The sequence below is a fragment of the Equus quagga genome, chromosome 5, assembly GCF_021613505.1.
Source record: "Equus quagga isolate Etosha38 chromosome 5, UCLA_HA_Equagga_1.0, whole genome shotgun sequence".
NCBI classification, from domain to species: domain Eukaryota; kingdom Metazoa; phylum Chordata; class Mammalia; order Perissodactyla; family Equidae; genus Equus; species Equus quagga.
The window spans coordinates 48,601,402-48,613,673 of record NC_060271.1 but is presented as its reverse complement, the minus strand read 5'-3'; the positions used below and the strand labels follow the sequence as shown (position 1 = coordinate 48,613,673).

General features: G+C 54.1%; 1 long non-coding RNA gene across 1 annotated transcript; it reads left to right on the top strand.

Annotated features, from left to right (window-relative positions):
• Window positions 1–5,431: 5,431 nt before the first annotated feature.
• Window positions 5,432–11,698, top strand: LOC124239983 (uncharacterized). Its single transcript, XR_006888745.1, has 3 exons — window positions 5,432–5,882; window positions 6,111–6,224; window positions 11,358–11,698. It is a non-coding gene; the product is annotated as an uncharacterized LOC124239983 (long non-coding RNA).
• The last annotated feature ends 574 nt before the right edge of the window (window positions 11,699–12,272 follow it).

Here is a 12,272-nt window from a genome sequence, read left to right as displayed (position 1 = left end):
TTGGCTGACCTGGCGCAGGGCGAAGGCCAGCCCAGGGAGCGAGGAGGACGGGGGCAGCAGGAGATCCGGGGCATGTGAGGTGCACGGGGAGCTTTCGCCCACACCAGAGGTCAGCCAGAATGTGGCTGGTCCTGAGCAGCAAACAGAGCGCAGGAATAGGGGCCTCCATGTGGGGTTCACGTGGCTTCTCATATCAGTGACCTGCTGCCTGGTAACAAAGGACCCCAAATATAACAGCTAAAAGTGGCTCAGGAACCCAGAGCAGCGGGCATAGCAGAGGCCGCCATCGCAGGGTGGGAGGGGCCACGCCATCTCAGAGCTCAGCCCGGAGCGCCCCACTGGGCTGCCACAAGGGCAGGCTGCCCCCAGGGTGAGCAGTCCTGGAGAGAGCCCCAGACAAACCACAGTCTTTTTACAGACATCATTTGTGTCCAGTCGTGTCCATTTAGCAGGGAGTCGGGGAGGGGAGGCACAGGGCGGTGGACACCAAGAGGAGGGATCCCCATGGCATCTCAGGGGCTGCCCGCCATGGGCACCTGGATGTAGAGCAGCCCCTGGTCGGGATCATTGCTCACTCGGTTTTGGCTTGTTTTGTGTTTTCCTGGAAGCCGTCATCCCATCTATGGGTTTGTTTTGATGGACTGGCGGTTGTTGGTTAAGAGTATAAAGCAGGAGCATTTTTGAAAAGATACACATTTTGTTTTAACTTAATTCACACAAATGTGTGGTCACACACCAACCTGGCTTGGGCCTTCTCTCCAGAGACCAGCGTGTTGGCCCCCAGGTGTCAGTCAGAGGACAAATGTGATCGTGTGGACCCATGCATCAGCCCTCACGTCCAGCCCAGAGCCGACCAGGGGCCCTGCTGTGGGGAGAGGGGTGCTGTGGGTTCAGCGGGAAGAATGGGATTCTGAGACCAGAGCGGACGGCCTGCAGGCCCCTGACCTGGTGCTTGTTCCAGGGCACACACAAGACCTCTGACCCCTCGGCTGTCTGGGATGTGGTTGTGGTTCCAGCACCATGGCCTCCCTCTGACCCTCTCTGGCTGGCCCTGCTGGTCACCTGGTCCTCAAACCTGCCCTGGCAGCATGGCTTCCCCGGCCTTTGTTGGCTGCCCACTTTCGTCACTCCTGCCGGGCAAGGGCATCTCATCTTTTGCCAACTCCTGTACATTTGTGGTTTCCCCACAGATCCCATCCTTTGCCCCGGCTGGCAGGCAAGATCACACATGCTCTGGCCCTTCCCCACCCCCAGCCATACCTGCCCCCTAGCCGTAACCCTTCCCCCCCAAGTCATACCTCCCCCTCTGCTGCACCTACCCATCCCCCCATCTGCCCCCAGCCCTCACCGCCTGTCCACTCTGTGCACCTTCCCTCTCAGGCAAGGGCCTTGCCCGGAACATGCCCCGAGATCCCACTCCTGCCTCCTTTCCTCTGTTCAGCCTGCACTGTCCCCACTAAAGCCCCCCATCTCCCAAGACCTGGTCTGCGCCCTTTGCTGTCGCAGCCTCGGTGCCTGGTACCGACTTGCTCCTGGGTGGTGCTCACGGATACCATTTGGGGGCCTGGGGTCCCTCTCTACTCCCGTCCCCTGGGTGGTCTGGTCTGCCGCTGTGGCGTTAGTGGCCGCCCCTGAGAAGGGGGCACAACGCTTGCAGATTGGGCAGCAGCAAGAGCGCACACCAAGGGCCCGCAGGTGCACCGTCAGGGTTATGCTTTCGCCGGCTCCTGGGGGTGCAGCACTGGCCCCACCGCGAGGCCGTCTGTCTGAATCAGTCCTCAGGGTGCTTTATGCTTCTGCTTTCTGACTCTTGGTGCTGGGTGTTTTCCCAAGCAGAGCGTCCTGGAGGTGCTTCCCTTGTGAAAAGGAGTTACTGTGAGAGCTTGAGGATTCCAATGCGTCCGTTCTTTAAATGTCTTATATGTTGGACAGTAGGGTCTTTTCCTGCCATGTTTTCCACTGGAAAAGATGAGCTCTGTGCCCTGTATATAACGATTCATTTTCTGAAATGCCATCTCTGTTCCCTTTGCCTGGATTCTCTCTCCTGAGAACGGTGTAAGCATTTTAAATGCCATTAGAATTCACATCTTACAACACGCTAACATCTACCGTCACTATGAGGACTCCACTCAAGTTCCAAGGGGGCCTCCTGATGCCCTGGGATGTCAGGGAAGGGACCTGCTCGCTGTTGAACCCCCAGTGCCCAACACAGGGTGTGGAGAAACAGGGAGGGCTTCAATGCACTGGAGGCCTGGCATTGTTTCTGGTGTCTTGAGCCTGCCCTGACTCCTGTGCATTGCCCACCTTCACACAGGTCGGGGAAGGCCAAGGAGCGGTCAGGGCGGAGGACGGTCAAGCAGTGCAGTGAGGAGGTGGGTCCTGCTGTGCGGCCCTGTGGTGAAGAGGATGTAGGGTCTGGCTCGTAGCATCAAGATCCTCTGTGCAACAGTGTATTAAAAAGATATATCATGGTCCAATGGCTTTGTCGTAAGAATGCAAGGATGGTTTGATAGATTAAAGGAGAAGATGTAATCACCTCAGTTGATGCAGAAAAAGCTTTTAATAAATTTCACTATCTATTTATAATTTGAAAAATATCTCTAGCAAACTAGTGATAAAAGGGAAGTTCACTAATGTGATAAAGCTCACACGCCAAAACCTCATAGCAAACGTGACACTAAGTGGAGAGACTTCCGGTGCATTCTCTTTAAGATCTGGGTCAGGTCGAGAGTGATCTCATATCATGGTACTGCCTCATACAGTGCTGGAGATCATAGCCAATGTGATAAAGAGAAATAAATGAGAGGCATGCCAGTTATAAGAGAAGAGATAAAAATCCTATTGGTTTTTATCTAGAAAAACCAATAGAATTGATGGGCAAATATTAGAATAAGAGTCCAATAAAATTGCTGAATAAAAGACCAACCTACAAAAATCGATAGTATTATCTTGAAGACATTGTGTTGAGTAAAATAAGCCAGTCACAAAAAGACAAATACGGCTGATTCCACTCATATGAGGTCCCTCGAGTCGTCAGATTCAGAGACAGGAAGTGGAATGGAGGGTGGGGTGTTGGAGGAGGGGGATGGGAGTTAGTGTTTAATGGGGACGGAGTTTCTGTTTGGGAGGATGAAGGAGTTCTGGAGATGGGGGGGTGAGGGTTGCACAATAATGTGAAAGTGCTTACTGTCACTGAACTATGTACTTAAAAATGGTTAAAATGGTAAATTTTATGTGTATTTTATCACAATAAAAAAATCAATAGTATTATAAAGAAGCCAGACAGAGAAGGCCACATATTGTATGATTCCATTTATATGAAATATCCAGAATAGGCAAATCCATAGAAACAGACAGTAGATTGGTGGTTGCCAGGGGCTGGGGCGTGGGGAACAGGGAGGGACTGCTCGTGGGTACTGGCTTGCTTTGGAGTGATGAAGATGTTCTGGAAATAGAGAGAGGCAGTGGTGGCTACACAACCTTGCCACTAACAGCCACCAGAACATACACTTTAAAATGTTAATTTTATATTATGTAAATTTCACCTCAATTTTTAAAAAAAGAAAAAACCAACAATATTGCTCTATACCAGCAATAACCAATTAGAAAAAAAAGAATTCAAAATAGCAAGGAATATGATAAAGTACCTAGGAATTAACATAAGCTGGAATATACACAGCCTCTATGGAGAGAGCTGTAAGCTCAAATACAGGCCACGGATGCTGATCTGAGGCCACGGAGAGTCCATGTTCTTGGATTGGCCTCAGTCTTTCCTGATTAACCTGGTAGGTCCACGCAACCCTACTGAAAATTACCGTCGGACTAGATAAACTTACTCTAAAAGTTATGGAAGAAAAAGGCACAAATAACTAAGTAAACCTTAAAAAAAAAAAAAAAGGGAAGAGAGGAGCTCACTCTTCCAGGTGTCCGGGCACATGGCAAAGCGGTGGTTACGAAACCAGGGGAGCTGGGCAAGAAGGACACGCGGGCCCAGGAGCGAGAGTCTGGGGACAGACCTGAGGTCGTGTGTGTTTAATACAGGATGACAGTGCCGGGATGGGGGCTGGGGACAGGCTCGTGCTGTGGGCAAAACAGAACGAGTCCCGGATCGCACGTGCGGGTCAGCCGTCTTCGAAGAACCGCTGGTGATGCCTGGTGGCCTGGAGGGACGGGGAGGGAGGGCCTAAACCAAACCTCAGACACACAAACTGTCGGTGAGAAGTGGACACATTTGATCACATCAGAATCAGGGTTTCCTGCCCAACGGACACGACAGAACCGAGAGATAATTGACATGTGCAAATCCGTAGGTACTCTGGTCTGGGACATACAAGGGATTTTGCATTTTTACAGGAAGAGGATAGACATCTCACAAACACAGAAGGAAGCGAGCAAAGGCCATGGGTGAGCACGTCCAGAAGAAGAGACCCTGAACTGGAAGGCCTGGCACAGGGGCACGGCCAAGCTCATCAGCAGTTAGAGAAATGCAAGTGAGTCACGAGAAGGGCTCTCTCAGCGTCCACCTGCCCAGTGTGGCGCACTGGTGCATGTGCAGGCCATGGGCCCAGTGTGTACAGGGTTCCAGGGGCCAGCAGGGCAGCCGGGCTGGGGCCGTCCCTGCAGAGCTGAGCGTGGGGCTGCGGCCGTGGTGGGCTCCACGCAACGCTAGCAGCCTATCAGCGGCTCCAGGGCTACGCTGACACATCCTGAAATCCGATGCTGAGTGAACAAGGGAAGAAATGGAAGAAAGCCAGCCAGGCGTCACACCCAAAACAACCTGCAGGGAGTGGGGGCGGGCGGGGACAGGGGCAGGACCTGTGCCCCCACCCAGGTGAGCGGGACAGGGCCCTCTTGTTCCAGAACCCCAAGCCACCTACACCCCTCCAGGCCGCCCTCGGCTGTGGGGGGCCCTGGCCCCGCGGCCTTGCCTGGGTCTGCTCCGTGTCCTCTTCCTCACTCGGCCCTCCACAACCACCCTCAAGAGCGCGGGTCCTGAGGGCCTGCCCCATGCGTGTCCCCGAGGATGGTTCCCAGCGTGGGCCTTGCTGGAAGAGTATCCGCCTCCTTGGACAGAGGGCCTACTGCTGTCCCGTCCACCCGCCTGGCCCAGCCGGGTCACTGCAAGGCGAGCTTCCCACTGTCCTGGAGCAGAGCCTGGGTGTGTTTGGAGAACCAGCCCCTCCTGACCCCACCTGCCCAGGCCCCTCGTGTCTGGCCTCTCTCTCGGCCGCACCTCCGGCTGCTGGACAAGAGCCCCTCCCAAGCTCAGCCCTCCAACACCCAGGGCTCTCTATGGCGGCAGGCAGGGTGCCGAGCCTGTGGCCCCTGTGGGGGACAGAGCTGGGCTGTCGGACCATCCTCTGCCGTGGGTGGTGATGCCGCATGGGGGCTGGGTGCCCTCCCACATGGGGTGTGCAGGCCTTACCTGGGTACTATGAGCAACTGTCACGCCTGACCCAGAGCTGGAGGAACTGGAGGTCTTCTTAAAGGAAAACTCTGGTTTGGGGCTGTGCATATTCCAGCTCACTGGGTGATGGTCATTGGAGCAGGGCCAGCCCCCATGTGGCGACAGGGCCTACAGGAGCTGCGTGCGGCCTCTGTCACGTCCAGTCACAGGGTCTCGGCCCGAGCCACGGATGAGTGCAGAGCAGCCCAGGGAGTGCTGGAGGCGGTGGCAGGTCGCTGGGGTGGTGCCTGGCTCCGGCAGTTTCTGAAATTTGAAGCTGTTGAAAGAAATGGCAGGACGGGGCATGGGGTCAGAGGCCAGGGGAGGTGGGGGGATGCGGAGTGGGAGCAGTCGCCAGGCGGGCCAGCCCCCAGAGAAGCCCGTCCACCATTCGGGTCCCCGGCTGAGACGCTGCCCTCACTTCCCTGGGGGAGAGGTAAGACCGCCTGACCGGCAGGGCCCTGAGGCCCTGTGAGCACTTTCTTTCTCTGTTTTTTCTTCTTTTTTCCCCCAAGGCAGTTTTCCTCGTTATTATTGAGGTATTTACTTGCAAATGAAAGCCCCTTGGCATTCCTGTGTAGACAGACACTTTACACAACCCTGGTTTTCTCTCAGAGCAGAAGTTAAAAATTATTCAATGCAAAATTCCTGGGCTGTGTTGCAGAGGCCGCTTGTACCAGGCAAAGGTTTCCACCGCATTCCGACCAGCCAGGCCATGATAAGGCAGAGCGGGTGCCCTGAGGAGCCGTGCCGGGACGCCGCCATCCTCGGGAACCAGGTAGGACTGAGGCTCATGGGGAGCGTCCGGAGAGGTTTGTCTCCTGGGGTCCGAGGTTACCTGATCGCTTCTGGACGGAGCTGGCTCCAGAACCCGTGCCCCACCCCCACCAGCGCCCATTCCGAAGCTTTCCCTTCTGTCTCTGAGGTGTCCTGATGCTGCTGGTGGCACTGGGGCATCAGGGACTCTGGAAAGGTCCCAGCTGTGAGCATGGGGCTGTGCCCTGGGCGGCAAGGAGCCCACGGGAGAAGGTGGGGGCCTCTGGAAGTGGATGCCCTTGCTGGACAGTCTTACAGAAAGTGGCCATTTATGCTATTTGTTGGGGGGATGGGTGGGGATTGTGCCCACACACACGTGGGAGTGTTTGAAAACAGATGGGAAAGCTGGGGCTTGAAAATGGGCCAGTGCTGGTCGGCCGGGCTGCCGAGACCCCACAGCACCGTGGCCTGTTGGAAATTCAGCCCCAGTCGTCTCCATGGAAAGGCTGCGAGGTGATGCCAGGGCTCCCCAGGAGAAGTCGGGGTCTTGGACCTCTGTGACGTTTGTGTGTGTTTCTGAACTTCCTGTGGGAAGGGCCTAAACTGTTCACGGGCCTATTTATGACCCAGCCATCCCTGAAGATGACAGCCTGAAACCTGGGGGCCCTGGAGGCAGGGAGCAAGACCCAGATGGCTTGGTTTACGTTTCCTGGACACGACAACGGCCAGACACTCTTGCAAGGAAACCATATTTATCCTGTTTGACAAGACACACGTCTATGTGTGGAATTCAATCCTGCCGAGATTCAGTGCCCAGGGGGCCATGGTAACACAGGCACAGTGAACTGAGATGAGGCCCGAGGCACAGGGTAGCGCCATAGCGACACAGCCTCACGGCCACGCAGCAAAATGAGTGGACACCATGGAGACCGTGCCTGACCTGGAGGGTGGACAGTGGGCTGGGGGTGCTGGACTGCATGTGGCCCCATACTGGGAAAACCCAGAGAAATGGATGCTGTCCAGCAGAATATCAACTATCAAAAGGGGGGTGGAAATGTGAGGTGGCCTGTTACGTAGAAGAGTCAGGAAAGGTGCTCAGAGACATTTCCTTGAAAATGGAATGAGAACAGATACATTCACAGCCAAGTTCCAGCTGACCTTTCATTACAGGTCATTTCCGTTTTGCTGAAATGACTGCCAGGCCTCGGAGGATGGGGAGTGCACCAACTGAATGTTTAGTTTCATTTTTTATCAAAGTTATACTTGTATGTAGTTTAAGAGTCAGACATTTCTGTGAGGCTTGAACAAATCCAGCCTCTGCCAGACCCTCGACACCAGCCCCATGGGCAACCACTTCCATCTTCCCATGCGACTCCTGTGCCAGCGTCTGCGTGAGAACGTGACTGAATATCAGCTTCTCAGTGTTTCCGTCTCAGGTGCTATCTGTTAAATTCACTCTAAGGAAGATGCCAATTATTTCTTCACTTCTCCCCACTCCCACACACACTTGGGTCCTCCTATATTCCCAACAGAGTTACCTTATATCTCTAGTTAGCTCTGTATTCAGCAATTAGATTTGCATTCACGCCAGGCCTGTGGCATGCCATGGTTACTGTTCCTACCCACAGATGCGCTGTTTTCCCTGGAGTTAATAATTGCCTTTCTTTTTTCGTGCCAGCTAAGTTTTCTCTGAACTCATCACCAGTTCACCCTCAGGCTCCCACCAGTGGCTTACGTTCTAACACAAGGGTATTTCCAAGGAGGTCCCTGCAGGAGCCCCCACCTGCGCAGTCCTGGACCATCCTGCCTGGGTCTGTGGCAGGGCTGGCACCTTGAGAGCTCCCTTGGTCTTCATCCTAAAGATTCCCTTTGCTTCTTCCCTGGGTTGGATGTTCCGGGATCCCATGCCTTCCCCTTTCTCAGTTTACTCCTTGTTTGGTGGAGTAGTCCTTCAGTAGTTTCCTGAGAAAGGGCACATGGCAGGCAGACACGTGGCTTTAAAATGCCTTTAGTCCATGCTCACCAGATGACAGTTTGGTTGGGTATAAAACTCCAGCACAGTCACCATTTTCCCTCCGAGCTGTGAGAACATTGTCCTCGCATCTCCCGGCTTCCAATGCTGCTGTGGGTAAATGTGATGTTATTGTCACTGCTGATCCATGGTGTGAAACCCACTCGGTTTTTCATTTTTTCTTTTTTTGTTGTTGTTGGGAAAGGTTTGCCCTGAGTTACCATCTGTTGCCAACCTTCCTCTTTCTTTTCTCCCCAAAGTCCCAGTACATAGTTGTAGGTCCTTCTGGTTCTCCTATGTGAGCCACCACCACAGCATGGCTACTGACAGACAATACTGACAGGGGACACCAAACCCAGGCCACCGAAGCCAAGCGTCCAAACTATAACCACCAGGCCACTGGAGCTGCTCCCAGTTGGTTTTCCTGGCTTGAAGTTTTAGGGCTTCTTTTTGTCCTCAGTGTTCTCACAGTTCATGAAAATGGCCTTTCTGTGGCTTCATTTTCATCCCATTGCTAGGTGCCCAGCAGCTCTTTCAATCTGGAAATTCCTGTCTTTCAGTTCCAGAGATTTTCTTGAATTACTAATTTTTTTTTTTTTTGAGGAAGATTAGCCCTGAGCTAACATCTGCTGCCAATCCTCCTCTTTTTGCTGAGGAAGACTGGCCCTGAGCTAACATCCATGCCCATCTTCCTCTACTTTGTATGTGGGACGCCTACCACAGCATGGCTTGCCGAGCACCAGGGATCCGAACCAGCAAACCCTGGGCCACCAAAGCAGAACGTGCACACTTAACCACCGCACCACCAGGCCAGCCCCTGAATTACTAATTTTAAATTATCTCCTCCCTGTGTCTTCTCTCTCCCTCTTTCTGTGGTAAACACTGTCAGGATCTCGGGCCTCTCAGACTGGACTCCAAAAACCTTTCCTATTTCCTTTTTTTTTTTGGTCTTTGGCTTTACTTTCAAGGAGACGCTTGAACTCTGACTTCCAGCTCCTTCACTGAGCTTTTCATTTCTGCCGTCATGTTTATTTCCAAGAGCTTGTTTTTGTTCTCTGAATAATTACTTTTGTAGCATTCTGATCTTTTTCTGTGGTCACGATACTTTCTCTCATCTCTTTGAGGATATTAATTTTTTTGGTTTTCTTCTCCTTTTACAGACTCTGTCTGGAGAAACACAGTAATCTCTTATATATATACTTCCATATTTCCCTACAGTCACACTTAACTATATCAAAGTTGAAACTTGAATGTAGCAAAATATTCCACAAGCCAAGTCAGCAGACAAATCATTGATTTGAGAAACTAGTTTAATTCAGGTGACAGATAGCTAAAGTCCATATTGTACTAAGAACTTTTTTTTTTAAAGATTTTATTTTTCCTTTTTCTCCCAAAGCCCCCCACCCCCTGGTACATAGTTGTGTATTTTTCATTGTGGGTCTTTCTAGTTGTGGCATGTGGGATGATACCTCAGCATGGCCAGACGAGCAGTGCCCTGTCCGCAACCAGGATCCGAACCAGCAAAACCCTGGGCCGCCAAAGCAGAGTGCACATACTTAACCACTCAACCACGGGGCCAGCCCCTGTACTAAGAACTCTTATAAGTTGTCAAGAAAGAGACAAACTCTATGGGAAGATGGGAGAGGGCTTTGACTGGGCGAACCAACGAGCAAGTCCACGAGCCATCAGACCTGAGAAGGTTTCGGGTGCACTGGCTGTCAGGGAAGCGAGCACCACAGACACGGGGGCTGCTCTCTGGGACAGGGGCATCTGGAGGTGGGGGCCTCTGGGGAGATACCTCAGGAGTGCGGAGGACTGGGAGGGGACTGAGCTGTTGGCTTGGGGGCAACCCTGCCCGGGAGTTGGTCGTCACCACGAGGGTGGCCTGCCCTGGGCAGCAGGGGCTGTGCGTTGCTGGAAGGGACCTGGGTGGGCACTGGCTTCATGAGGGGTGAGGTGTCACTTGGGACATGTCACACTGGCAAAAATGAAAAAGCAAAAGTGCTGATGGCCACAGGGGCTGATGTGGGGCAGGCGAGCCTTGTGTGCCGAGAGGAATGCGGAGCACTGTGGTCCGGCCACATCAGCTACAGCCAGGAGCATCTGCGAATCCAGCCCCTTGGCATGCTGGGCACCCACGGCGCTGGCATGCTGGGCGTGTGGTGGGCTCCACTGCCACGACAACGCCACAGGCTGGGGCGGGAATGCATGTCTCACCATCCTGGAGGCCGAGCTCCGAGATCATGGTGTCAGCAGCACCGGTTGCCCCCAAGGCCTCTCTCCTTCGCCTGCAGACGGCTGTCCCTCCCTGCAGCCTCCTCCCCTCAGCATGTCTGCGTCCACATCTCCTCTTCTTACAAGGACACCAGTCAGACTGGGTTTGAGCCCAACCTATCAGCCTGGTTTCACTGAGTCACTCTTTAAAGGCCCAATCTTCAAGGGCCTTCAAGTCATATTCTGAGATTCTGGGGGTCAAAGCTTCAGCGTGAGAATTTAGGGGTGACACAGTTCAGTCATAACAGCATCTGCCTGTGCAGCCTTCCATGGAAGAGACGTGTCCAGGTGACTCAGGGGCATCCCAGACACAGGTGGAAAGTTCATATGACACGTCACTCTTGTAAAACTGCCATAAAATGCACAGTCACACAGTATATCCTCCAGGCCATGTGTGCTCAGGTTCAGGGAGGTGGAGAGCTTGGAACAAGGAAAAGACACAGAGGAAATGACTTGGTGGGTGACCTGGAGATTCAGGAGTGCAGGGTGTTGCCGTGGTGGGGGCCTGGTCTGTCCATGGTGCCCCGGTGGGACCTGGTCTGTCCAGGGTGCCCCAGTGGGGGCCTGGGCCTCCTGTCTTTGGCCTCCTGGGCCCCGTGTCTTTGGTTCCCAAGTGGGGTCACTGTGAGGGTGATGCTCCCAGGTGGACAGTGTCGTCTGAGCCGCTGCAGGGGAGGCCCTGCGAGAGGCTGGGAGCTTGGCAGGGCGTGGTGCCTTCCCCATCAGCCCTGGGCCTCTGCAGCTCCGCTCCTGGAGGAGGAGCAGGTCGTGCACAGGCACCAGGACAACGCTCCTCAGCCCTCGAATGTGAATGTGTCACCTCCTCCTCTGTGTGACTAACCCTAGATGGCTTTTTAACTCTTTCTGCAGAAATCTGCCTCCTGAGCCTCCCAGGGGGACATGACCCTCCCCTATAACCTGCCAGCTGTGCTGGACCAGCAGCAGGAACTCTGGGGACCACCGTCTGACTGCCCACAGGCTGGGTCTGGGCTTCCCAGGTCTGTGTGGACGAGGCAGTTTTCTGGAGTTTCACCCAGTGGGTCATTGTCTGGGGAGGGGAAATGTCCTGAACATGGATTCTGTGTTTGTTTTCCTGGAAAAGAATGATTTGATTAATTTGCTATGAGTTCATGCGTGTGGTCAGTGGTCAGGAAGACGCCAAGGTTTGCTCTCCCTCCGAAGACACGGAGGCCCATGTAAACAGCACAATGAAACATCACCACCATCACCACCACGCCACGGCCCCTTGCAGGGTCCCGGTGCCCATCCCCTCCCTCCACCAGCACGCTCACTGGCTCCCCACATGGCCACTCTCAGCCCTTCTCCCCGCCTCCCCCCACCACCTTGCAAAACCAGATCTCATTGCTTCTCACCAATAACATCCCACAGGGGCTGCTCCTGCCTCATAGGATACCACTGTGTGGTCCCCTGGCAGGCAAGGTGGCCTCAAGGGAGGGAAGGTCTCCCATGTGCCCCACCCAGGCAGCAGACCCTGGGCACAGCCTGCACCTCAAGAGCTCTCATTATTCACGGGGCATCTCAGGACTTCCCCTTGACCTGCAGCTGCACCTGTAGGACCCCCTTGGGTCCCCTGGGATGGGCACCAGTTCTTTCCAGCATCCTGCTGAACAGGTTCCCAGAGCACCCTCAGAAGGCATCATCAGGGCCCATGTTTCCACAGAGCCCGCCCCTGCAGAAACGGCATTCAGAGGCCAGGAGCCAGGTCTGTGGCCCACACTGACCTTGGCTGGGACCCCACACTCATCTCACTGGATGTCCCATTTG